Consider the following 26,369-nt stretch of genomic DNA (forward strand, 5'->3'; position numbering starts at 1 on the left):
CTTGTGGGTTGAGTCATTAGAACCTGCCAAACCTGTTAAGCAGTGTGTGTGTGTGTGAGAGATTGTATGTTTCAACAAAAAAATCTAACCCTGTGGACTAATGGCACTCAGTATATTCAAGAAAGACTTAATCTGATATGTGTTTGGTTCCCAAATCCACTATTTTGGGAACAACCAGTTTATAATGGGAACCAATGATCAGTACATAACTATAACTTCACAATGTACTGCTGTGATATAAGGGCCTTTACTTTTCCTGTCTTTGCTTTTGACATTTTGCCCCAAAAAGGGACAGTGCAAATAAACGTTTGCAATTTGCAGATAGTTACATAAAAGGTGAAAAGATGTGTTTAAACGTCCAACACTCTTTTCAGGAAGTAATAATACGCCCAGTGGAAAATCACCAATTCAGCAATGAACTGGTTAGTTGTGTATCAATAATATTGATGCTTACTCTCTTGCCAAGGTGGGAATCAAAATGGCGGAACCACTGCCAGGCAGAGTCTCTGGTTTGGAGGGTGTTGAACAGTATGATCTCCAGCACTTTTTATGCTGCAAATATGGATGAGAAGAGACCTCATGTGGACATTTAGAGCATTGCTTTCCCACAGAAACAATCCAGAACTTCATTGGCATCATTCTATTTTAACATGGAATATACTGAAATTCATGGGTACTACATTAATAAAAATATGAAAGTTGAAACATAAGTGGAAACAATGACAATATGTATGGGGTAGAGGTAAGGGAGATGCAAAAGCTGGAAGATTAGGCTATATCTGAGCTCAGCCATTCTTAAGTGTATTGTCTCTCTATTGGTAAAAACCATAAGGGAGAAGAAATAATTTTCTTAGATCAGTTTCTGGGGGAAACTAACTTCATCCTACATAATCATGGCACCATTTTCTTGCTCCGTCTTGAACTAATAAATGTCTGGCACAGTGCACGCTTATCCCGCATGATGTTTTAAGATTCAAAGGATTATTTTGGAAGCTTAGCCTTTCCATTCTGATTAACTAATAGCAGTATAGTAAATAGTTGACTTACCAGTGAAATACACGTGTCGATGTTAATATAAATAAATATTTTATGTTGGCCAAAAGGGGTCTTTTCTGAACGTTAAAACCCTGTAACAATTGCTTACTTGTCTCAAGATTGTTTGAGAATGTATCTAGCTCACACAAATGCTAGCACATGTATCATACATTTTGTATTGTAGATATGTAGTGGTGTAATAATGTTAAATGATGTACTGTTTTATTTTTGGTTTTATGTGTAATGTAAGTGCCTTAATGTGTTTGGCCCCAGGAAGAGTAGTTGCTGCCCTGGCAGCAGCTACTGGGTATCCTTAATAAATACAAATAGAAATATGGAACAGGTTTGAAACTCAAAGCGATATTTAAAATGCATAAATCCTAGCAATAGCTTGTATGGAAAGGGATCATTTCCATAGACATTTATGTGCAGCATATTACAGTTTCTTTGGTCAAAAATGAAGTCATATTGTTAAAACTCTTCACACAGTCAGCGAACCAGAAGTGTATGTGGACCAAACTGAATAATTTGTCATAATACAAATTTGTCAAAATACATTCAATGACCACATTCTCCAAAATCCATTAACTCTTTTTTTCATTCATACTCCACCACCTGCAAAACTATATATTTGCAGCACGTTTTCAAATACTAACACACTCTTTCCAAAACTGTTAAAAACACATTCAAAACAGAATGATGGTAAATGTTGCGCATTTCTGCAGAAACATATAGAAAATCTAAGCAGAATATTTAATAATTGTCACGTTCTTTCAAAATCGAACCCAGAAGCAGACCAGGACAAGGAGAGTAGGAAGAAGGTGAGTATTTATTTACAAGTGAATGTGAATGGGTAGATCTATCCAGGTGGCGTAGCGGGCAGCGGTGGTGAGTTGATGGGAGTAAATAGGTGGATCCAATGGGGTAGCGGAATCCTCCGACGACCAGGCGGGAATGGGGTAAATGATCCGGGTGAGTAACTCAAGACAGAACAAACGGAGGTAAGTTTAAGGCAAGCAATACGTAAAAAACAACAAAACAAATTCTATCCAACTTGAGGCTGATACTATGGCACAACATACTGTTCATGGCTAACGATCCGGCAGGGAATGGATGTCAGGTCAGAGCATTTGAAGGGGAGAGGTGATGATCAGGACAGGTGTGCAGATTACTGATGGAATACAGGTGCGGGTGAACATCGATCTCCCAACAAGCTAATTCGCCCGGCAACCAGACAGGGTGCGTTCCAGGACACCGGAAACACACTCCAGGACAGAAAACACAGGCAAACACAGACTCAGGAAGCGGGATTCGTGACAATAATTTCATAAACATCTGATTGCAATTGCAATTTTTTTTTTTTTACAAGTATATTACCGTATGCAAAGATAAAGGAGAGCCAAAAAAGACACTGTTAGTGTTTTTTAGATCGGTGTGTTATAAGTTACAATGTGTGCTTTCTGAGTGAGAATTGTTGCCAGTGTTATGGTCGAACAAGCTTATCTTGAGATATGTATGAAGTGTTTCGGTGGTTTGTGTAACATCTGCTTCCAAATCACACTCTCAAACACAAAGATCCCCTTAACGCAGCTCACTCTCCAGATCCCAATCACCTGAATTCTGATCACCTGTTCGCACACCTGTATGTCATTATCACACAATATTTAGTTCAGTTCTTTACACCTCATCATTGTGAGGTATTGTTTGTTTTGTGACATGCTTCTAGTCTGAGTGCTGGGTTTCCCGTAATGTAATCCTCCCATGTATGATAGTTTTGGCCTGCCTCACTAATTAGGTCTTTTGCCTATTCCTTGCCTGTACCTTAGCCTATTGGAGTTCCTGTTATCAACCTTTACAATTAAACACCTGCTATACCCTGTGCTTGAAACCAGCTCTCGGTCTCCCATCGTGTTCATTCGTTTGAGTGAGTTTGAGATGAGATTAACTTTTTGGCTGAGATGCATGTTGGTAATGCAGACTGAAGAGTTTTGAAAAAGTGGCTTCAGTATTGACCAATGCTTGTTAGCAATTGAGAAACTGTAAACAAAATGTTTCCTATTCCGTTCATCTGCTTTTAAAAAGCTTCAAGATGCTGCAAGGACAATAATGGCCCAAAACATGGATTTGCATTGTTTTTTTTTACCCCCTAAACATTGCAACAATTTCTCTTAGTTTAAGGTTTTCTAAATAGTGTAAATTAGATTTAATTACAAAGCAGCCACTTAGGTTTGTCGTAAACACTCCCTCATACCAACGGCCCCCTGGGTTAGTTTACTTTTCATCTCCCATACTGTGTATGTGTAATTTACAATCTCATTGGAGCAGACCCCCTCAGATTCCTGACTGTTAGTTTATGCTTTTTCCTTTTACATATAAGTGATGCCATGTGTTTGTCCATGCATATTACTGATGATGACAAATGCCTCTGCTGTTTTGTAAAGGATACCAGCTAAGCCAGTTCTGTGTAATTGTCACCATTTTTTAAATTTAATTGTCTGACCTCATATGGTCTTTTAGGCTGTATGGATGAGTTGAGATTACTTAAATGTGCTGGTTGGTCTCATCTTTTCCTACACTGTAGAGTATTTGGGGTGAATAGGATGAAAGTCAAGTGATATTTGGTGTGGTACCAGAAAGAATCCCTTTATGGCACACAACGTTTAACCCATAAAAGTCTTAGCAATTGTTCTATGATATCTATCTTAACATATGATTAATAACATGACCATCTAGCTATTTGATTCTCTATCTTTAGGGCACCTGGGGGTATCAGAAACAAATGTGTAAAAGTAATTTGATGGGGGTGGATTTCCACTTGACACATGCAGGAAGTCCTAGTCCAGGGGTTATCAAACTTGTATTGAACATTAGCTAAAATTGGCACTAGAATATCCAGCGGTCCCAACTTGGAAAAATGATATCCCCTATTTTAATGCTGTGTTTGTTCATATTCACTCAATGTTAGGTCCTGCCGGCTGTCCAGAAACACAACGACATGAAAGTAAAGTCTTACAGTATAAGAGGTTCTTAGTTGACATTAGAAGGTTGTATTATATACCCATTTGAAGAGAAAGTGAATTTGTTTGGTAAGATTACAGATTTTCTCAGGGGACCCCATTTCAATTTCGGGGGACTCCACATGGGGTCCCGAAACCAAGTTTGGGAACCACTGTCCTAGTCACAAGTGGCTACACTGTAGCTCCTAAATCTGTCATGCCAAAAATATTAATATACATGGCTAACGGGGACATTGGGAGAATCTCAATTGCATACTCCTCACATCCTCTCCCCTCGCCGCCTTCTCAAAACCCATTGGATGAGAGAGCCAGAGGTGACGTCCCTTCTCTTCCCATGCGTTTTGAGAAGACGAGGAGATGCAATTGAGTTTCTCCAATGGTATCCTACCTGACTGTCACTATCCCTGTCCTTGGGTCAAATTGTAAGAGAGGACAGAGGCCATCTTGCACCAAACAAGTTCTCTATCCTTGTGTGAATCCATCCCCAGAGAGAAACGATAAAGACAACTTACTGTAACTGTCTGTTATGCTGTGAAGTTTTCCCGGTGGTTGCAAACCAAAATGATTTTAATCCCTTCCCTCCCTATGTAAAAATATGATAAGAAACAGATACCATTGTCCAGTGTGCTGTTTAAGTGCTGTCTTGGATTTAAATGCAGTGGTTAAATACACTAACAACGGATATGTCCTAAATGGCACCCTATTGCCTATATAGGCACAAAACACAGCAGACAGTGCCATTTGTGATGCACACTGTCTGCTGTGTTTTGTGCGGGCACTGAACAGAAAGCCAACAATGTTATGCTGTGAGATGTCTGCTGGAATCAGAAGTAGGACACGAGTTGTGTTTTACTGACAGAGGCTTTGTTGGAATGAAAGATATTAAAGCCTGGATTGAGTTATCAACTATAGAATTCAATCTGACTCTAAGGTTCTTTGGTAGAGGTTTTAGACTGTGTGAATCTGAGTCTTTGTGGTCACAGATCTGTAGCGTTATATCAGTTGTGACCAAGAGGTTGGCAAATAAGTTCAAGTATGAAGGGTGTAGTGCCGTGGTTCTCAACTCCGGTCCTCGAGTACCCCCAACACCACACATTTGTGTTTTAGCCACAGACAAAATCACCTGATTCAACTCATTGAGAGCTTGATAATAAGTTGACAAGTTGAATCAGGTGTGCTCTTTGGGGTACCGGAGGATTGGGGAAACACTGGTGTAGCGGGTTGCCTTGCCTGCCTCTTAAAAAGGGTGAGTCTGTCACAGTCTCAGCATGGTGTGGTTTTTCTGATCTGATATGATTAAAGAATGCGGGATATTATTTTGATTAAAACAAAGCGTGCCTTTCATACTTGTTTGACTGCTCAGTGGTCAGCTGGTCCGGTTTGTGCTAGCAGAGCAAGATGAAGAGCACAACAGTCAGAATGTCTTCAACACTTCACTAACATGACAAGACATCTGAAAAGGAGAGAGAAGAGAGAGACAGCATGGGCTTTGCCCTCGGCCATCATCCCATGAGAGAAGTATCCTTGTAAAACGGTCCATGCTTTGAAGGTTGTTTGAAACTAAACAGCACCATCCCCACCCATTGAGAGCTTTTACTCAAACTAAGTTTCTAGGCAAACAAGCTGTTATGTGCATGGAACATCTTTTAAAGGGGAGACTGCAAATATGTCTGTCTTTGTTTCTCATTCTCATCTGATATTTTAGAGAGCTTTTGGTGGTTTTATTTTCATTTCTTGGAAGTTTAACACGTGGCAACAACATGGGCCTGTTTGAGAAGAATCACTCAGCTTAGATACATTTGTCTTCATGAACTAGTAAATGATTCCTGACAAGATTAATACTAAGGAAAATAAATAATAGCTTCTTTCTGCAGTTTGTGTTCAAGATCACAACTATTTGACCTCCTTGAAGTTGACAGTGATGGCAATGCATTCTAACTTTCAACCACATGAGGGTATCCTCGAGATCTAAATACCATTGAGAGAGCAAGATAATTCATTGTATCCTCAAAGTAGCCTACATTCTTTCTATAGTTGTTATTTAGGGGTTGAGTTGTTATATTGTGTCATCCCATGTGTGTCCTACGTGTTTCTACACCAACCAATGTTATGGTGTCTCTTATCGGTTGAAATGAACTGGACACCTGTCCTGCATGCCTGCACAATCAATTGGTGGTTTTACACGTGTGAAATTCAATGAGACCTGTTGAAGACGGAATGTCCTGAAATATTAGCCTACCTAACACCATAATAACAACAATATACATTTATAAAGCACATAGCATTTGAGACAGTATTGGTCACATGGATTAATTGATTTAATTTTTTTTAGTTGGGAGCTAAATAGGGAAGTCCCGTTTGGTTTTAACAGGGGGGTGGGCGGTATAGCACTGTCTGTCTCCCTCTGCCAATGATAAAACAGCGGCACATACCTGCTGCCCCGGAATCTAAAATCCACCCCATCAGTCTAGGAGGACAACCACATTAACACCACTGCCGTCAAGTGATGACCCGTCCAGTCTCCTCTTCAGAAGCCAACGCTACTACCGGGGGCTTGGAGCTGCATAGCACCAATGCTCCGCGGACTGACCCCAAGAACTAGACGCGATTAACCCAAAGAAGCGAACAGAGATTTGTTTGATACGAACTCCCAGGACTACTTATCTTCTAAAGGAATGATTTAACTAATTTCATTTTCCCCCTCACTCAAGCAAGCAGCGGCCGTTGTGTTCAATGACACCATGCTCATTGTCTCGTCCCGCAGTGCGCTACTATCCCCAGATCTTCCTCATCCTCACCAGCGGTAGCTACCTGTAGGTTGGCACGTGCTTATTACCCTTCTCTTCAACAGGTGCTTGTACAGCCATGTGATGGTGTGCATTTGTAAGATCTCTAAAAAAATGTATCGCTTATGCACTAATTTAATTAATTTGTTGATTGGGACATTTACGCATGTGGAAATTATAGAGCATATGTGGTTTATAATTTCACTATAAAATGAACAACTGAAATCAACTTTTGGAACTTATATAATAGCCTATTGTAAAATACTGGGATTGATATTGGCCTTTACATGACATTGTTGGTGTCAAACAATATCTGTTTGGTTTTGTGACTGAAAATAGAATATTAATAACAAAACCTATAAGAAAACCTCTTAACAAGAATAAAAACGTTTAACGAATATTTAACATGTCTGAAGAGCTTCATTTAAACTTTGCTGACAAAATGTATTTTCCAACTAGCTTAAAAGTCTTAGTGAATGGAGAGGTCCACAATAACAGCTGCTACAACTTCCCAAACTGACAAATGACATTAAATACATATTTTGATGGACTTATAAATGACTTATAAATGTTCAATAAGTAAATTGACGAGATTACCTAATCAGTAGGATTCACACATTGCAACATGACCATGTTCTTTACACACTATATTTGTAAAGCAACATATGGGAAAGAGCAACATGTCGCTGGATGACATCCTGTGTTCTGTAGACATAAAACTGTACAAGTTATTTCTTATTACATTAAAAGACCCGGGCCCTCACAGAACATATGATTAGTGCAGATATTTCTCATACTTGCACAGACAGACCTGACCAATACCTAAAACAGCCCTAGTTGAGGTTCAAATGTGGGCTGAAACGGCTATTAGCCAGAGTTAGTTTGTTGTCTGTTCTTCATTGGCTAACCATTGTTTGCTTTTGTGGATTTTAAAACCTGATTCAATGACTTGAAGTAAATCTTACACACATTGGACCTTTAACATGTATGAGGGTCAAGTTGCTTGGCTCAGATCTATAAGGTCACAAACAATCTCAGTGACCTGTGAGCTTGTCTCGAACCAGCCGTGTGTTTTAATTCAGCTGTGTGTATTAGGATTGTCTAGATTGTTAGCCAAACCAAAACCTGACTGATGTGAGGGAACACTGTAGCTCATGGGTGGACCTATAGAATCTGTAGCTACAATACTACAGTCCGTGCCACGCCAACTCTGCCCCGCCGACTCTATGCCTTGATGTTTAGCCATCTCCCTCTTCCCCCTCATAGGGCATTGTCCTCGGTGGTAGCGTTGGGTGCTAACATCATTTGCAACAAGATCCCTGGACTGGCCCCAAGGCAGCGTACCCTCTGCCAGAGCCGCCCGGACGACATCATCGTCATCGGCGAGGGTGCACAGCTGGGCATCAATGAATGCCAGTACCAGTTCCGCTATGGCCGCTGGAACTGCTCCGCCCTGGGCGAGAGGACCGTATTTGGACAAGAGCTGAGAGTAGGTCAGTCTACCGGCTGCAACGAGTCTAGTCAAACGCACATCACTTGTTAGGGGGTGCTGGGCCGAAGAAAAATTGTAGGGACAGTTTCCCGGATGCAGATTAACCCTAGTCCTGGACTAAAAACTATTTTTGATGGAGATTGCCCATTAAACTTGCTTTTTAGTCCAGGACTAGGCTTAATCTGTGTCTGGGAAATCACCCTGGGGCTCCCGAGTGGTGCAGCGGTCTACGGCATTGCATCTGTTGTATCACAACCGGCCGTGATTGGGAGTCCCATAGGGTGGCGCACAATTGGCCCAGCTTCATCCGGGTTAGGGTTTGGCCAAGGTAGGCCGGTTCAACCGACTTCCCTAGTTAAATAAAGGTTAAATAGATGAAGTAGGACCCGCAATGGTGTGGGTCCTACTTCATCTCTACATTCTCTACATTGTGGCTGCTCCACACTGAGAAGAATATAATGGTTTATGATGATGATGCAGTGATTGCATCAGAATGCCCACCAGACCAAGCATTGGCTAGAAATAGTGGAAAGCTAAGTATCTGATTGTGCCTCGGGGGCAGAGTGAGAAGTCACTGGCTTTTCCTGTGCCCCGATGAAAACGTATAGGTCTACTGTCAGTGACTAGTGCCTAACTCACAGTCCAACCAACGCTTTCCAAGGTGCATGACACAGAGGATAAGCTGGATATATAACAAATATGATCAGCCACTCTTACAGGAAAATTAACATTCAATTAAAGTTGTTTCTGTTGAACTTCCTTTTTCTTCCCAATGGCTATGTTCAGGCCAGGGCACAGGAGAGGTTATGGTAGTTCAGAGCCATACGATTTGGTGAAGGTGGGAGCGATAGCTATCTTCATGGCCAGTTTGGTTGTTGTAGTGAGTGTGGTGCTACTCCTGCAATAGAAGCAACAATGGGAGGTTCACAAACTCGTATAGTGAAGAGTGAAGCTTTACATTTTTTATATTTTTATTTTACCTTTATTTAACTAGGCAAGTCAGTTAAGAACAAATTCTTATTTTCAATGATGGCCTAGGAACAGTGGGTTAACTGCCTGTTCAGGGGCAGAACGACAGATTTATACCTTGTCAGCTCAGGGGTTTGAACTTGCAACATTCCGGTTACTAGTCCAACGCTCTAACCTGAAACTACTTCAGTGAAATCTTACAGTGAGACTACTATTCTTTCAACATCATCCTTCTTTGATAACCACAGTGAATACCGTACTTTGACTCCTTAATATTAGTAATACGGGAACAATTGAAACTTGAAGCCGTGTTGCTAGTGTTCTGAAGGGGTTTCAATCCTACAACAGTCTGTCCTACATGTGACCTCGTTATGTAGAAGTCTGTCCTGCCTCTGGGCTTTTTTACATTCATTCTTACAACACTGACTGTCTTAAATACAGTAGGTCTGTATTAATTATTGTGTGAAAATGTGGGTGTGGCTGAGGTGCACCCGAGAACAACTCGGAAACCAGATTGCATAGCGGAGAACGTAAGGTGGGATTCGAAATGGTCGATGATCTGTTTGCTCACTTGGCTTTCGAAGACTTTAGAAAGGCAGTGCAGGATGGATATAGGGCTGTAACAGTTTGGGGTCTAAAGTGTCTCCCCCATTTAGGAAGCGAGGGTCCAGCTGACTTGTAGGGATCCAGATTTACAGCTCTTTCAGAACATCAGCTGTTTGGATTTGGGTAAAGGAGAAGCGGGGGGCTTGGTGCAGTTGGCTCTGCATGTCCAGCCGGTTGTCAAGAAGTTCCTCTTCAATCACTTAATTTGATTGACCTGCAAGGACAGAGAACATATAACTATTGAGTGAGACCAGGTTCCTGTCTTGACCACTAATCAAAGTCAGCTACAGCAGTTAGAATACCAACAACAATGGAACCAAGCATGCATTACTCTATAATGAAAACAAATTTATATGCTGGGGATGACGTTTGGCAGCTCGAGGAAAACATTCACTATTCTACATTTACTGAAAGGTCTGGTTCTCTGGTTCGGACTGATGAGAGAATACTTCTGAGTTAGTTTAAAGTTATGGATCAGGGAGCCACAGAGCTAATGGGATCTATGAGTGAGTTTGTCAGGTTGGAGAGAAGCCACCCCATTGCCTTCCACTAGACGCCATGCATTAATACTGAGGTTGTTGAGGAGAATGGAAGCCAACATAGTATCTTGATTGAGGCAGGAAATATCCTATTACAAGGACAACGCAATAGTAATGTTATATACAGTAATTCATTTCCTTTCCATGAGGTAAATGTTAATGTGTTTGTTCTGAAATGGAAAGCTTGCCATTTGAAAGGCTCTCACGGGTATTTATCGTTGCTCTGACGGTGTAGTTTGACAGATTGATCAATGGTATACCAGATGTGAGAATGTATCATGTGGTTGTGGGTCTACAACTCATAAGTTACCACCACCAGCTACAAAAACAATGAGTAATGTTCACTTAAGATTTATCTAGCATCTTTAAGTGGATTTGTGTGTTTATTAACTTCTTATAAATCATTTACAAGACGTGATGCTACATCCATAAACAACTTGTCTAGAGTGAAGGTAGTGAGCTCAATAACACTACATTGTGAGCTATAGAATGACATGTGTTGGCTGAAACAGAAACCAACTGGCACACATTAAGTGCACTTATAGATAGGATAATCTACGCTGAATAAAAACAGAAACGTAACATGTAAATTGTTGGTCCCATGAGCTGAAATAAAAGATCCCAGAATTTTTCCACACGCTAAAAATATTATTACTCTGAAATGTTGTGCACAAATTTGTTTACATCCCTGATAGTGAGCATTTCTCTTTTGCCAAGATAATCCATCCACCTGACATGTGTGTCATATCAAGCTGATTAAATAAACATGATCATTACACAGATGCAACTTTTGCTGGGGACAATAAAAGGCCACTCTAAAATGTGCAGTTTTGTCAGTCAGCACAATGACACAGATGGCTCCAGTTTAGAGGGAGCGTGCAATTGGTATGCTGACTGTTGGAATGTCCACCAGAGCTATTGCCAGAGAATCTAATGTTAAATTCTCTACCATGAGCCACCTCCAATGTAATTTTAGAGAATTTGGTATGGGCAGGCATGAGCTACAGACAACGAACACAATTGTATTTTACTGATGGTCATTTCAATGCATACCGTGACGAGATCCATGCCATTCATCCGCCGCCATCACCTCATGTTTCAGCATGATAAATACTGTACTATACTGTAACAAACTCATACTATGTACTGTAATGCACTACAACTTACCTAGGACTAGTGCAAGGTAACTCTTTGCCCCTCTCTTTGCCCCTCTCTCTCTCTCCAGGTAGCCGAGAGGCGGCTTTCACCTATGCCATCACGGCGGCTGGCGTGGCACATTCGGTGACAGCAGCGTGTAGTCAGGGCAACCTGAGCCAGTGTGGCTGCGACTGGGAGAAGCAGGGCTACCATGACCAGGAGGAGGGCTGGAAGTGGGGAGGCTGCTCGGCCAACATCAAGTACGGCGTGGAGTTCTCCATACGCTTCGTAGATGCCCGAGAGATCAAGAAGAACGCCCGACGTCTGATGAACCTGCATAATAATGAGGCAGGACGAAAGGTAAAGTGACTGACACTGCTTGTCTTGTTGTCTGGGGTTTTAACACACCTAACAAAAATGTAGTTGTTTCTGTAGAGATCTAGAATAGAAGACAATAGAATATAATACAACTCCATCAGAAAAGTATACTGAACAAAAATATAAATGTTTCATGAGCTGAGCTAAAAGGCCACTCTAAAATGTACAGTTTTGTCACACAACACAATGCCACAGTTTTGAAGGAGGGTGCAATTGGCATGCTGGCTGCAGGAATGTCCACCAGAGCTGTTGCCAGTCATTTTAATTTCTCTACCATAAGCTGCCTCCTATGTCGTTTTAGAATTTAGAATTTGGCAGTACGTCCAACCACGCCAGCCCAGGACCTACACATCCAGCTTTTTCACCTGCAGGATCATCTGAGACCATCCAACTGGACAGCTCTGTTAAAACTGTGGGTTTGCACAACCAAAGAATTTCTGCACAAACTGTCAGAAACCGTCTCAGGGAAGCTCATCTGTGTGCTCGTCATCCTCACCACGGTCATAACCAAATTCAGTGGGCAAATGCTCACCTCCGATGGCCACTGGCACGCTAGAGAAGAGTGCTCTTCACGGATGAATCCCGTTTGTTTTCTCTTGATTGATGTTTGACAGCATGTTCCAGTTCCCAGCTATATCCAGCAACTTTGCAGAGCCATTAATTAAACTGTTAAAATAATGTCTGTGAGTATAACAGAACTGATTTGGCAGGCAAAACCCCGAGGACAAACCATCCAAGGAAAATACAATTGAGGTCAAAGGATTTTCCATGGGATGCCCTTTTTATTAGGAACCTGGTTGCAGTTCCTATGGCTTCCACTAGATGTCAACAGTCTTTAGAAATTGTTCGATGTTTTTCTTTTGAGAAATGAAGAAGTAGTGATATTCATTGTAAGTGTCACTCCAGGTGGACTCTACTGTTTTGGTGCGCGTGACAAGGAGCTCCGTCTTAAATGTTATTAATTATTTACGTTTTACGGTACTGGATTAGCAACGGGACCAGGTTTACAGGAAACTTATTAGATACTTTGTAGACATGTTGGGCGAGTTGAAACCGGTGTATTTCTGAATCAAACGCGCCAAATAAATTTACATGTTTGGGACATAAAGAAGAACATTATCGAACAAAAGGATAATTTGTGATGTTTCCGGGACATTTTGGAGTGTCAACAGAAGAAGAACTTCAAAGGTAAGGCATTAATTATATCGCTTTTTCTGACTTTTGTGCCTGGTTGAAATATATTTTTCATAGTTTTGTATGCGGGGCACTGTACTCAGATAATCGCATGGGTTGCTTTCACCGTAAAGCCTTTTTGAAATCTGACACAGCGGCTGGATTAACAAGAAGTTAACCTTTATTTTGACACATATTTTGAACACATATTTTAAAGAATGTTAAATATTTGAATTTATTATTTTTGAATTTTGCGCTCTGCAATTTCACCGGATGTTGGCCAGGTGGGACACTACCGTCCCACGTACCCTAGAGAGGTTAACCTTTAAGCCTAGGGCTCTATACTGCCCCCGTTGGAGAAAGTGCGTGCCCATAGTAAACTGAAAATATTTTTTCCCAAAATTGCTAATATATGCATGTAAAAATTATTATCGAATAGAAAACACTCTAAAGTTTCTAAAACCGTTTAAATTATGTCTGTATGTAAAGCAGAACTCTCAGGGCAGCCATTCTCCCAAACACTCTGTGAACAACAGAAAAGTTGGGTCAACTTTGACGTCATCGCCCCCACCCTTCCCAGGCAGCTACCGATCCAGGAACAGTCTCTATCTGTTCAGCGCGATGCCTGCTTTCAAATGGCACATTCATTGTGAGAATCCCACGAGCCCTACACGTTTGGCGGGCGAAATTGCCCGTGTCCCTCTGAAAAACATGCACTCTATTGCGCGCGGCCGATTTGGAGTACGTTCTTTTTCCATGATCCAGCATTTGAAGTCGGTTTGTTTGTTCGCGCTGATCTTTGTTCTACATGATAAAAACATCATAAAGCTCGATTTTGCACATCGTTTGACCAGTTTAGTCGACATATAATATGTAAATTGGAAGTTTTGATGCGCAAGAGTGCTGGACCAGAAGTCATTTTTGATGCAGCTGAAGCTGTTAGCATATGCTAATACAGGGACACACAACGTGAAACCAAACGATGTATTGGGTAAGTATGACTCCTTCTACGTCTTCTGATGGAAGAACATCAAAGGTAAGGGAATATTTATGTGGTTATTTTGGGTTTCTGTGGACTCCAAACGTAGAGGAGACATACTGCTAATATCTGAGCGCCGTCTCATTGTATAGCCCAGTGAACGATGTCTGTAACGTTAAAAATAAATGTAATACAGCGGTTGCATTAAGAAGAAGTGTATCTTTGTAAATATATGTAGAACATGTATATTTAGTCATGTTTATTGCTTGTTATCTGACGTTATCTGTCGGAGCTATCATCATTTCTCCGGACATTTGAGTAGCATTTTTTGAAATGTCGTCATTGTAAACAGAGATTTATGGATATAAATGGCATATTATTGAAAAAAAATTAAATGTACTGTGTAACATGTAATATTACTGTCATCTGATGAAGATTTTCAAAAGGTTAGTGAATTATTTATTTTTTAATCCTACTTTTAAATTTTATTTTTTTCTGGGACAAAATGGCCGCCGCTTGTCTTTTGTTTCGGTGGTGATCTAATATAAATATGTGCTATGTTTTCGCCGTAAAACATTTTAGACATCTGACTCGCTGGGTAGATTAACAAGATGTTTATCTTTCATTTGAGCTATTGGACTTGTTAATGTGTGGAGGTTAAATATTTCTAGGAATATTTTTTCGCATTGTGCGTTATGGTAATGAGCTTGAGCCGGAGTCACGATCCCGGATCCGGGATGGGGAGCTCTAAAAATAACGTTAGTGTTTTCTATCAAAATCTACCAATTATATGCATATCCTAGCTTCTGGGCCCGAGTAACAGGCAGTTTACTTTGGGCATGCTTTTCATCCGGATGTCAAAATACTGCCCCCTACCCAAGAGAGGTTAAAGAGTGGGACAACAATCCACACGACACAATCAACAGCCTGATCAACTCAATGCGAAGGAGATGCCACGCCAGATACTGACTGGTTTTCTGATCCACACCCCTACCTTTTTCATGAAGGTATCTGTGACCAACAGATGCATATCTGTATTCCCAGTCATGTAAAATCTATAGATTACGGCTTAATCTATTTATTTCAATTGACTGATTTCTTTAAATGAACTTAACTCAGTAAAATCTTTGAAATTGTTGCTTGCTGCATTTATATATTGTTCAGTATAAATATAAGTTCAGCGGAGACAGCATCGCTGTGCTAAATTATGCTATACTAGTTTAAAACAGAGGGTTTCAGAATGTGTGTGTGTGAGCCATGCGTGTGTGCCTGCCATGTGTCGGTGTGTGCGTGAGCATGCCCGTGTGTGTGTGAGTGGAGGGAATGCAAGGCCAGGCAAACCGGCTGCCAAATGGATGCCTGCCATAACCCTGCAGTCCCATTCATTGAATTACAGAGCATTAAGTCAGGATACAGGATATTATTGCAAAGTCTCTCTCTCTTCCTCTCTCAGTGGCAGTTCGCAAAACCATGCTGCTGCACCACTGCAGACACTGAACAAACCTAATCAAGAGCCAATTCCCCTAACTTGATAGCAGGGCAGATCAAGAGCAACAGGCTTGATACACTGATACACTCGTACATGATAGGCAAGTAGGCTACAGTACTGGCCACCCAGTTAGAGGTTTTACTTCAATTCCTATAGACAATGTATCTAAGCAACACTGATAGATATTGCTTTGTGTTAGAAGTTGCTATCATTTTTGGGTGAACATTGGGCTACATAAACATTTCCGATTTGGTCAAAACTATATACAGTGCCTTGCGAAAGTATTCGGCCCCCTTGAACTTTGCGACCTTTTGCCACATTTCAGGCTTCAAACATAAAGATATAAAACTGTATTTTTTGTGAAGAATCAACAAGTGGGACACAATCATGAAGTGGAACGACATTTATTGGATATTTCAAACTTTTTTAACAAATCAAAAACTGAAAAATTGGGCATGCAAAATTATTCAGCCCCTTTACTTTCAGTGCAGCAAACTCTCTCCAGAAGTTCAGTGAGGATCTCTGAATGATCCAATGTTGACCTAAATGACTAATGATGATAAATACAATCCACCTGTGTGTAATCAAGTCTCCGTATAAATGCACCTGCACTGTGATAGTCTCAGAGGTCCGTTAAAAGCGCAGAGAGCATCATGAAGAACAAGGAACACACCAGGCAGGTCCGAGATACTGTTGTGAAGAAGTTTAAAGCCGGATTTGGATACAAAAAGATTTCCCAAGCTTTAAACATCCCAAGGAGCACTATGCAAGCGATAATATTGAAATGGAAAGAGTATCAGACCACTGCAAATCTACCAAGACCTGGCCGTCCCTCTAAACTTTCAGCTCATACAAGGAGAAGACTGATCAGCGATGCAGCCAAGAGGCCCATAATCACTCTGGATGAACTGCAGAGATCTACAGCTGAGGTGGGAGACTCTGTCCATAGGACAACAATCAGTCGTATATTGCACAAATCTGGCCTTTATGGAAGAGTGGCAAGAAGAAAGCCATTTCTTAAAGATATCCATAAAAAGTGTTGTTTAAAGTTTGCCACAAGCCACCTGGGAGACACACCAAACATGTGGAAGAAGGTGCTCTGGTCAGATGAAACCAAAATTGAACTTTTTGGCAACAATGCAAAACGTTATGTTTGGCGTAAAAGCAACACAGCTCATCACCCTGAACAAACCATCCCCACTGTCAAACATGGTGGTGGCAGCATCATGGTTTGGGCCTGCTTTTCTTCAGCAGGAACAGGGAAGATTGTTAAAATCGATGGGAAGATGGATGGAGCCAAATACAGGACCATTCTGGAAGAAAACCTGATGGAGTCTGCAAAAGACCTGAGACTGGGACGGAGATTTGTCTTCCAACAAGACAATGATCCAAAACATAAAGCAAAATCTACAATGGAATGGTTCAAAAATAAACATATCCAGGTGTTAGAATGGCCAAGTCAAAGTCCAGACCTGAATCCAATCGAGAATCTGTGGAAAGAACTGAAAACTGCTGTTCACAAATGCTCTCCATCCAACCTCACTGAGCTCGAGCTGTTTTGCAAGGAGGAATGGGAAAAAATTTCAGTCTCTCGATGTGCAAAACTGATAGAGACATACCCCAAGCGACTTACAGCTGTAATCGCAGCAAAAGGTGGCGCTACAAAGTATTAACTTAAGGGGGCTGAATAATTTTGCACGCCCATTTTTTCAGTTTTTGATTTGCTAAAAAAGTTTGAAATATCCAATAAATGTCGTTCCACTTCATGATTGTGTCCCACTTGTTGTTGATTATTCACAAAAAAATACAGTTTTATATCTTTATGTTTGAAGCCTGAAATGTGGCAAAAGGTCGCAAAGTTCAAGGGGGCCGAATACTTTCGCAAGGCACTGTAACTCAACCCTAAATGGTAAACTGTAATCTGTCAAATGTGTCCGCTGAATATATCTGTGAGGCATCAAAACTTAAATTGCACATGAAACCTCAGTACAACGTTATACATGTTCTGGTTACATGAGAGTTCTGGTTGTTCATTCTGTCCATTGTGGTCTTTAGGAAGGTCAAGTTAGTAAGAGAATAGAGGCTTGAACCTGGCATCACTGTCCAGTTGGGGGATTTGAAATATGTACTCCATATGGACTTTAGGTTATCTTGCAGGGGATGCCCTTAGTTAATAGAATTGTAGTATTGTAGAATTGTTGAATGAATTGGAAAATACAATTTGTGGATATGTGGGCTGGCCTCAACCTTTTCTTGCAAATCTCCAATTCACATCACTGTGAATTAAGTAGTTAAGATGTAACACTTAAGAGTGTGCTTTTGAACAATGGCAGCATATGACTAACTAGCCTGATCCACCATCCTGGGTTTGTTTCACTTCACGTAATCACCTAATTTGTGTAGAGAAACAGAATGTAAGCTTGTGAGATCAGGATGGTTGAACTAGTTAATAACCATCAATGACTACTAATGACTCTCAAACACTTTAAGCTACCTACACACAACTATTCAACATTTGGGACATGCCAACTCTTTCTCAAAGCATGTATCATGTCAAACTTTTCCAAACCCTGTATCCAACCCTCTTCTCTCCTCTCCCTCAGATCCTGGAGGAGCATATGAAGCTGGAGTGTAAGTGTCATGGCGTGTCGGGCTCCTGCACAACCAAGACCTGCTGGACCACCCTACCCAAGTTCCGGGAGATCGGCTACGTCCTGAAAGAGCGCTATGGCGAGGCGGTCCAAGTCGAACCGGTCTAGGCCTCGCGTCTCCGTCAACCCTCCTTCCTGCGTCTGAAGGAGTCGCGGGGGTACCAGAAACCCACGGACACAGATTTGGTCTACCTGGAGAGGTCTCCTAACTACTGCGAAGAGGACACGGCGACAGGGAGCACAGGGACGCGGGGGAGGCTGTGTAACCACACGTCACCCCATACCGACGGCTGCAATCTGATGTGTTGTGGTAGAGGCCACAACACCCACCAGTACACCCGCGTGTGGCAGTGCAACTGCAAGTTCCAGTGGTGCTGTTTTGTGAAGTGTAACATGTGCAGTGAAAGGTCTGAGGTGTTCACCTGCAAATGATGGATGTATGGATGGATGGATGGATGGAGGAGGGGGGACGGAGAGAGCTGGGAAAGGGGACAAGGGACAGGGCAAGGCCATGAGAGAGGATACAAGGAAAGGAAAAAAGGATATTAGGACATGGGGAAGAACTCTTCAGGATGTACTCTACAGTGGACTTGGATTGTTAGATTCTTCATGACTTCATTTTGCACATTGGACATCCTATTTCATTTGAAAAACAAAGATTAAATGAACTAAAATGACTTTGATAGAAAGTACTTTGAGAAGTAGGCTGCCTTGGTGGAAGAGTGTGGTAACATCTCACAGCAAGAACTGGCAAATCTGGTGCAGTCCATGAGGAGATGCAATGCAGTACTTAATGCAGCTGGTGGCCACACCAGATACTGACTGTTACTTTTGATTTTGACACCCCACCCCCCTTTGTTCAGGGACACATTATTCAATTTATGTTAGTCATATTTTGTGGAACTTGTTCAGTTTATGTCTTTTATTGAATCTTGCTATGTTCATACAAATATTTACATGTCAAGTTTGCTGAAAATAAACGCAGTTGACAGTGAGAGGACGTTTCTTTTTTTGCTGAGTTTAGCAATGTTTAATATCATTTTTGGAGTGGTTGAAAAAGTACTCAATTCTCATACGAGTAAAAGTAAAGATACCTTACCTTGAAAATGACTCAAGTGAAAGTCATCCAGTAAAATACTACTTCAGTGAAAGCCTAAAAGTATTTGGTTTTAAATAATGTATACTTGAGTAAATGTAGTTACAGATAGCCAGGGTCACACCCCAACACTCAGACATAATTTAAAAACAAAGCATCTGTGTTTAGTGATTCCGCCAGATCAGAGGCAGTAGGGATGACCGGGGATGTTCTCTTGATAAGTGTGCGAATTGGACCATTTTCTGTCCTGCTAAGCATTCAAAATCTAAAGAGTACTTTTGGGTGTCAGGGAAAATGTTTGGAGTAAAAAGTACATACTCTTTAGGAATGTAGTAAAGTAAAAGTAGTCAAAAATATAAATAGTTAAGTACAGATACACCCAAAAACGACTTAAGTAGTACTTTAAAGTATTTTTACTTAAGTACTTTACACCACAGATTTTTTTTGTCTTTGATTTACCAGAGTTAGTGTGGCATTAAGCCACAACAGTAGAGTACACTTTTTCTGCTATTATAATTTTCTTAAATCTGTGCACTTCTATTGTCAGTAGCATGTGAAAGTAGTCATCTTATTATTTTGCACTCGCCATCCCTCCTCAATTCATTGGACATGATTTGAACATGTTACTAGGTCAATTGGTGAGTGCTGCACTGAATCATATTACCAAGAGCCTAACAAAGCAACCCGTTCAAGCCCATACAAAGAAAAACATGTCCCTATTTCAGTCTCTATTCCAACATGGCTATGTCCACGTTACCTATTGTTATGTTGTGTTTTATTCATTTTTATTTAACCAGGAAAAAACACATTGAAACCTAGGTGTAATTTCAGGGGGGGGGGGATATTATATATTCACATTCTGAGATGATGTGGTGTAAGCGTTATGGAGCTCCATGGGCAATGTATTCGCAAACGATACACTGCACATCCCCACCAATGCCAGAGATATGGAATTTCACTGTCGCTCTCCCCTTGCATTCACAACGTCTGTACCAGCAGAGTTAAAGTCAACCTGTCCTGAGAATAAGTATTTTGCCTAACCATATAATACAGATCTATAGAAAGAGGGCATGGGCCAGGGCATCAATCTTCTATGTATTCAGCGATTGTTTTATTTAGGCTTTATATAGCTAAAAATATATATTTTTTATATGCATTACGTATGGCACTTTGTTTTCATTCATTGTCATTGTTTTTAAAGATTTGAGAGCTACAAATTATTCTGAATTATTTGGTCTCTGATTTATTAAAGTTGCTGTAGTGTACATAGTCCATGTGTTCTGTAATTAGCCCAGATTGTTTTATTCTCGATATGAAGACCATAATTCTCTGTAGCTCCTGGTTTACTTGGTGAATTATCAGGCAATGCAGCAGCAAAATGTTAAGTATTAAGAAAATAAATGGATGTTAGAGATCGAGTGTTGGATTGGATGTCTGCTATATGTCTCATAAATGATTGCACGGCTTTTAGGCAATGCAGGATTGTGTGCACCACAGAAAAATTGACAATTAATTTTTCTAATAAAATCTGAGCATCTTTTAGTGATTTCTTGGGTTTCCTGTCCAGACTACTGTACCACTGTCTTTTGACACAAAAGCATACATCAATTTACATAAGACGGACCCATTCTCTCTGAAAAAAACTGTAACATTTGTCACAAGTTTTTTTCAGTAGTTAAAGTTACAATCATCCGTTATATAGACCTTGAGTAGTACGGATATAATTCTGGAAGAATACCAGTACAGAAGGCACAGGAGGACAGAGTTATGGTTTGAGTGGTGAAACACTGATCTAGATGACACCTTTCAGTCCTGCTGCTGTTGGACAGCTGTTTGCTCCTGACCCTGAAGTTGTTGACTAGACAGCTGTGACGGCCACCTCATTCAGCCAGCCTGACGCTCTGGAGCAGAAGTAAAAGCCGTGTTTTGTCAGCCATCTGAAATGCTGGGGACCGGAACCTCATAAGCTCCCCTCACTATACCCAGCGGATTGGGGAAAGTCAACCCGATTGTTTCAATACATTTTGTCATTAAAAAAGAAGGGACAGAGTAAATAGGGCGGAGCAGCAAGTGGGCCGGGTGACTAAAGCAATGTATTGTTGAGGTGTCAGGACCGGTCAGCTTATTCTGTGTGTGTGTGTGTGTGTGTGTGTGTGTGTGTGTGTGTGTGTGTGTGTGTGTGTGTGTGTGTGTGTGTGTGTGTGTGTGTGTGTGTGTGTGTGTGTGTGTGTGTGTGTGTGGGGGGGGTGGGGGGGTCATTCTGCAAGCCAATACTTCTGGTCTGATTCACTCACACTGCCACTCACACTACTTGGGTCTCTGTCCACAAACACATATACTACCACTTACACTCACTCACTGTCTACACACTGCCAATCACACTCTGTCTGCCCCATCTAGCTGGCTGCCAAAGACCCACACCAGTCAAAGTACACATACACAGCAAACATAGCTGACGCATAACACAGATCAGGTTATTGAAATGCGTAAGGAAGTTGACTGGTGTTGTTGGTTGGAATATGTATCTACAAGTAATTCAATCAACGTTTTTTTTTGTAAAGAAACATGCAGTACCAAGAAGTACAGGAATAGTCCTTTGTATCATTGATATTCTCACCAAGAGCCAACACAGGGTGGTAAAGCAGATATGGTGCAAAGCTGGTAGCAAGACAATCAAAATCCATTCCCTTCGCAACACCCTTAGAACGGAACCCTGTACAGTTTGGTTAGCACCAACAAATTGGTTTGAAATCATTTGTGTGAAAACCTTCAAGGGTCTTTTGAACAGGGTTTGAGCAGCATGATACCATCTCTCTCCTTTACTCTTAAGCCCATGGCCCTCAGGGCGGAGTCATCGGCCAACCCACAACATTCTAGAGCTACCACCAGCTCCTGATTCACCAGGTTGTGGTCTAGAATATTCCGGGTAGCAAAGATGGCCCACTGGCTGATGGAGAAACAACGGTGAAGGATGGCATTACATATACATTTATGGCACAAAGAGTTAGTTTTATTTTACAATGGAAGAGGAACAAGAGGAATGTAGAAACCCGACTCTCAAAAGCTTTTTTTCTACACCAAAACTACCCATACTGGTTGTCTCCTACACATTCACACATACTTTACTTTGATTTGTGGTTGAAGGGGTGTAACACTAACCCACTCTCAATTAGCTACCACCATCCCACTGTAAAGGACACTATCAGTACAATGAGTGAGTACTGTGTCCATTTTGAATGACAAGGAAGCAACCAAGCCTCCCACCCCCTCTAGTTCTCTTCCTCTCCACATATGCCCAGTCAGCATCCTTGACCAGGCCATGTAGCTGTGTGGCTGTGGCCCATACCTGGGTTCAAATACTACCTGTGCTTGATTGAGCTTGCCTGGCTGAATGGACCAATAGAATCATCTCAAACCGGCAAAGACCACACATCCGGCACTCCAGGCAAGCTACCCACTGGGCACAGACATAATTTCAATGTCTAGCTTTGGTTTACATTTGGTTCATTTGTCAATTTAAGTGGAATTTACTTGAAATCAAGAAAACATTTAATGTAATTTGATTTGTTGACTTTTCAAATTCAGTCCGTTTTCCACATTGATTCATTGTTATCACAATTTTTGTTGAATTAACTTGAAAACAACATTGATTCAAATAGTTTTTGCCCAGTGTGTCTGTCTGTAACCCACCTGAGAAGAGCAGAGGGAGCTCAACAGTAACTGTCGATGACAACTTCCTTCCTGAGAGGGTCAGGGGGACAGTGGGGCTCAGATTAATAGCTCACTGCCTGGTGAAAAGACAAGCTGGCACCGTGCCCTGACCGACAGCTAGCCCCCGGGGGTGGACGGAGGTGGACTTAAACTAAGCTGTTGTGTCAGTGCCAACATCCACCAACAGTATAAACATGATGGATACATGAAACATATAGTATAATAATTCACCACAGTGACTTGTCATGCCACTAGAGGTCTCTTCACAGTCCCCAAGTCCAGAACAGACTATGGGAGGCACACAGTAATACATAGAGCCATGACTATTTTCCATATCAGGTAACTGATGAAAGCAGTATAAATCAGATTTAAAAAGCAGGCAAATATACACCTTATAGAACAACATGGACTGTGAAGAGACACAAAAGGAACAGACACATGCATACATAAACACACATTTACATTTAAGTCATTTAGCAGACGCTCTTATCCAGAGCGACTTACAAATTGGTGCATTCACCTTATGACATCCAGTGGAACAGTAGTGCATCTAAATCTTTTAAGGGGGGTGAGAGGGATTACTTTATCCTATCCTAGGTATTCCTTAAAGAGGTGGGGTTTCAGGTGTCTCCGGAAGGTGGTGATTGACTCCGCTGTCCTGGCGTCGTGAGGGAGTTTGTTCCACCATTGGGGGGCCAGAGCAGCGAACAGTTTTGACTGGGCTGAGCGGGAACTGTACTTCCTCAGTGGTAGGGAGGCGAGCAGGCCAGAGGTGGATGAACGCAGTGCCCTTGTTTGGGTGTAGGGCCTGATCAGAGCCTGGAGGTACTGAGGTGCCGTTCCCCTCACAGCTCCGTAGGCAAGCACCATGGTCTTGTAGCGGATGCGAGCTTCAACTGGAAGCCAGTGGAGAGAGCGGAGGAGCGGGGTGACGTGAGAGAACTTGGGAAGGTTGAACACCAGACGGGCTGCGGCGTTCTGGATGAGTTGTAGGGGTTTAATGGCACAGGCAGGGAGCCCAGCCAACAGCGAGTTGCAGTAATCCAGACGGGAGATGACAAGTGCCTGGATTAGGACCTGCGCCGCTTCCTGTGAGGCAGGGTCGTACTCTGCGGATGTTGTAGAGCATGAACCTACAGGAACGGGCCACCGCCTTGATGTTAGTTGAGAACGACAGGGTGTTGTCCAGGATCACGCCAAGGTTCTTAGCGCTCTGGGAGGAGGACACAATGGAGTTGTCAACCGTGATGGCGAGATCATGGAACGGGCAGTCCTTCCCCGGGAGGAAGAGCAGCTCCGTCTTGCCGAGGTTCAGCTTGAGGTGGTGATCCGTCATCCACACTGATATGTCTGCCAGACATGCAGAGATGCGATTCGCCACCTGGTCATCAGAAGGGGGAAAGGAGAAGATTAATTGTGTGTCGTCTGCATAGCAATGATAGGAGAGACCATGTGAGGTTATGACAGAGCCAAGTGACTTGGTGTATAGCGAGAATAGGAGAGGGCCTAGAACAGAGCCCTGGGGGACACCAGTGGTGAGAGCACGTGGTGTGGAGACGGATTCTCGCCACGCCACCTGGTAGGAGCGACCTGTCAGGTAGGACGCAATCCAAGCGTGGGCCGCGCCGGAGATGCCCAACTCGGAGAGGGTGGAGAGGAGGATCTGATGGTTCACAGTATCGAAGGCAGCCGATAGGTCTAGAAGGATGAGAGCAGAGGAGAGAGAGTTAGCTTTAGCAGTGCGGAGCGCCTCCGTGATACAGAGAAGAGCAGATTGTGATATTGTTGTATGGTGGTATTGAACATTTTGTGTTGTAGATGTGGTGGTGTAGGGATGTTAAATGATGTACTGGTTAATCTTTAACTCATTCAATACAAACATAGTTCAATGTTTGATCTTTTGTTTTATACGTAAATGTGGGTGCATTGGTGTGTTTGGACCCCGGGAAGAGTAGCTGCCATCTTGGCAGCAGCTAATGGGGATCCCTAATAAATACAAATGTAGACACTCCCCTACATCTATTTGGACAGTTAAGCTAAAAAAAACAATTTGGCTCTATATCCAGCATTTTGGATTTGAGAGCAAATATTTTACAGATGTGAAAGTACAGAATGTCACCTTTATACGAGGTTATTTTCATATATGTTTTACATTTAGAAATGAATGCACTTTATGCATCTAGTCCCCCCGTTTGAATGTGACATTAAGCACTTGGAAAAATTCACTTAGTGCATAAAATGTAGTATTTGGTCTTACATTCCTAGCACACAATGACTACATCAAGCTTATGACTCTTCAAACTTGTTGGTAGCATTTGCAGTTTGATTTGGTTGTGTTTCAGAATATGTTGTGGCCAAAATAAATGGTAAATAATGTAGTTTGACATTTTGAGGCCCCTTTTGTGATTAACAAGTTTTTTTTGGGGGGGGTATGATTCTTTGTTCCTCTTTCTCACTCAACATTATTCAGGATTTATTCAGGACTATCCATAATCATGGAAGCATCCAAATTAATGTAGAAGGACTGAAAAGCTCAGTTCTGGGATTTTCTTCTACTCCAAAATGTATTTTAAAAAATGTATGCTGACACCATCTGAAATATAATTTGCATCTCCAGAAATGAGCCCAATTACATACGGGTAAAAATTATATTTAACATATTGGACCATGCATATAGCCTATGCATGGTCTACAGTGCCTTCAGAAAGTACTCGGACCTGTGGACTTTTCCCAAAATGTTTACGTTAAAAACGTATTCTAAAATGGATTTAAAAAAAAGACAAACTCCTCAGCAATCTACACATAATGACAAAGCGAAAACAGGTTTCAGGAAATGTTAGCAACTTTATAAAAACAGAAATAAGATACTTACATTAAGTATTCGGATCCTTTGCTATGAGACTCGAAATTGAGTTCAGGTGCATCCTCTTTCCATTGATCATCCTTGAGATGTTTCTACAACTTGGAGTCCACTTGTGGTAAATTCAATTGATTGGACATTATTTGGAAAGGCACACACCTGTCTATATAAAGGTCCCACATTTGACAGTGCATGTCAGGGCAAAAACCAAGCCATGAGGTCGAAGGAATTGTCCATTGATCTCCAAGACAGGACTGTGTCGAGGCACAGATCTGGGAAACGGTACCAAACATTTCTGCAGCATTGAAGGTCCCCAAGAACACAGTGGCCTCCATCATTCTTAAATGGAAGAGACATTAGACATAGACATACGTGCATTTGTCCAAATACTTATGACACCTTCAAAGAGAGGGGCTAGATACATAAAATAAATTTAATATCATTTAATAAA

The 26,369-nt window shown here is 41.6% G+C and overlaps 2 pseudogenes; one reads left to right on the forward strand and one right to left on the reverse strand.

The window, feature by feature from the left end:
• Positions 1–6,793: 6,793 nt before the first annotated feature.
• Positions 6,794–18,749, forward strand: LOC115133261 (protein Wnt-7b-like; annotated as a pseudogene).
• Positions 18,750–22,116: 3,367 nt separating this feature from the next.
• LOC115133830 (ataxin-10-like) overlaps positions 22,117–26,369 on the reverse strand; it is a 34,408-nt pseudogene continuing 30,155 nt past the window's right edge.

The sequence above is a fragment of the Oncorhynchus nerka genome, linkage group LG8 (assembly GCF_034236695.1).
Source record: "Oncorhynchus nerka isolate Pitt River linkage group LG8, Oner_Uvic_2.0, whole genome shotgun sequence".
In the NCBI taxonomy this organism is placed as follows: Eukaryota; Metazoa; Chordata; class Actinopteri; order Salmoniformes; family Salmonidae; genus Oncorhynchus; species Oncorhynchus nerka.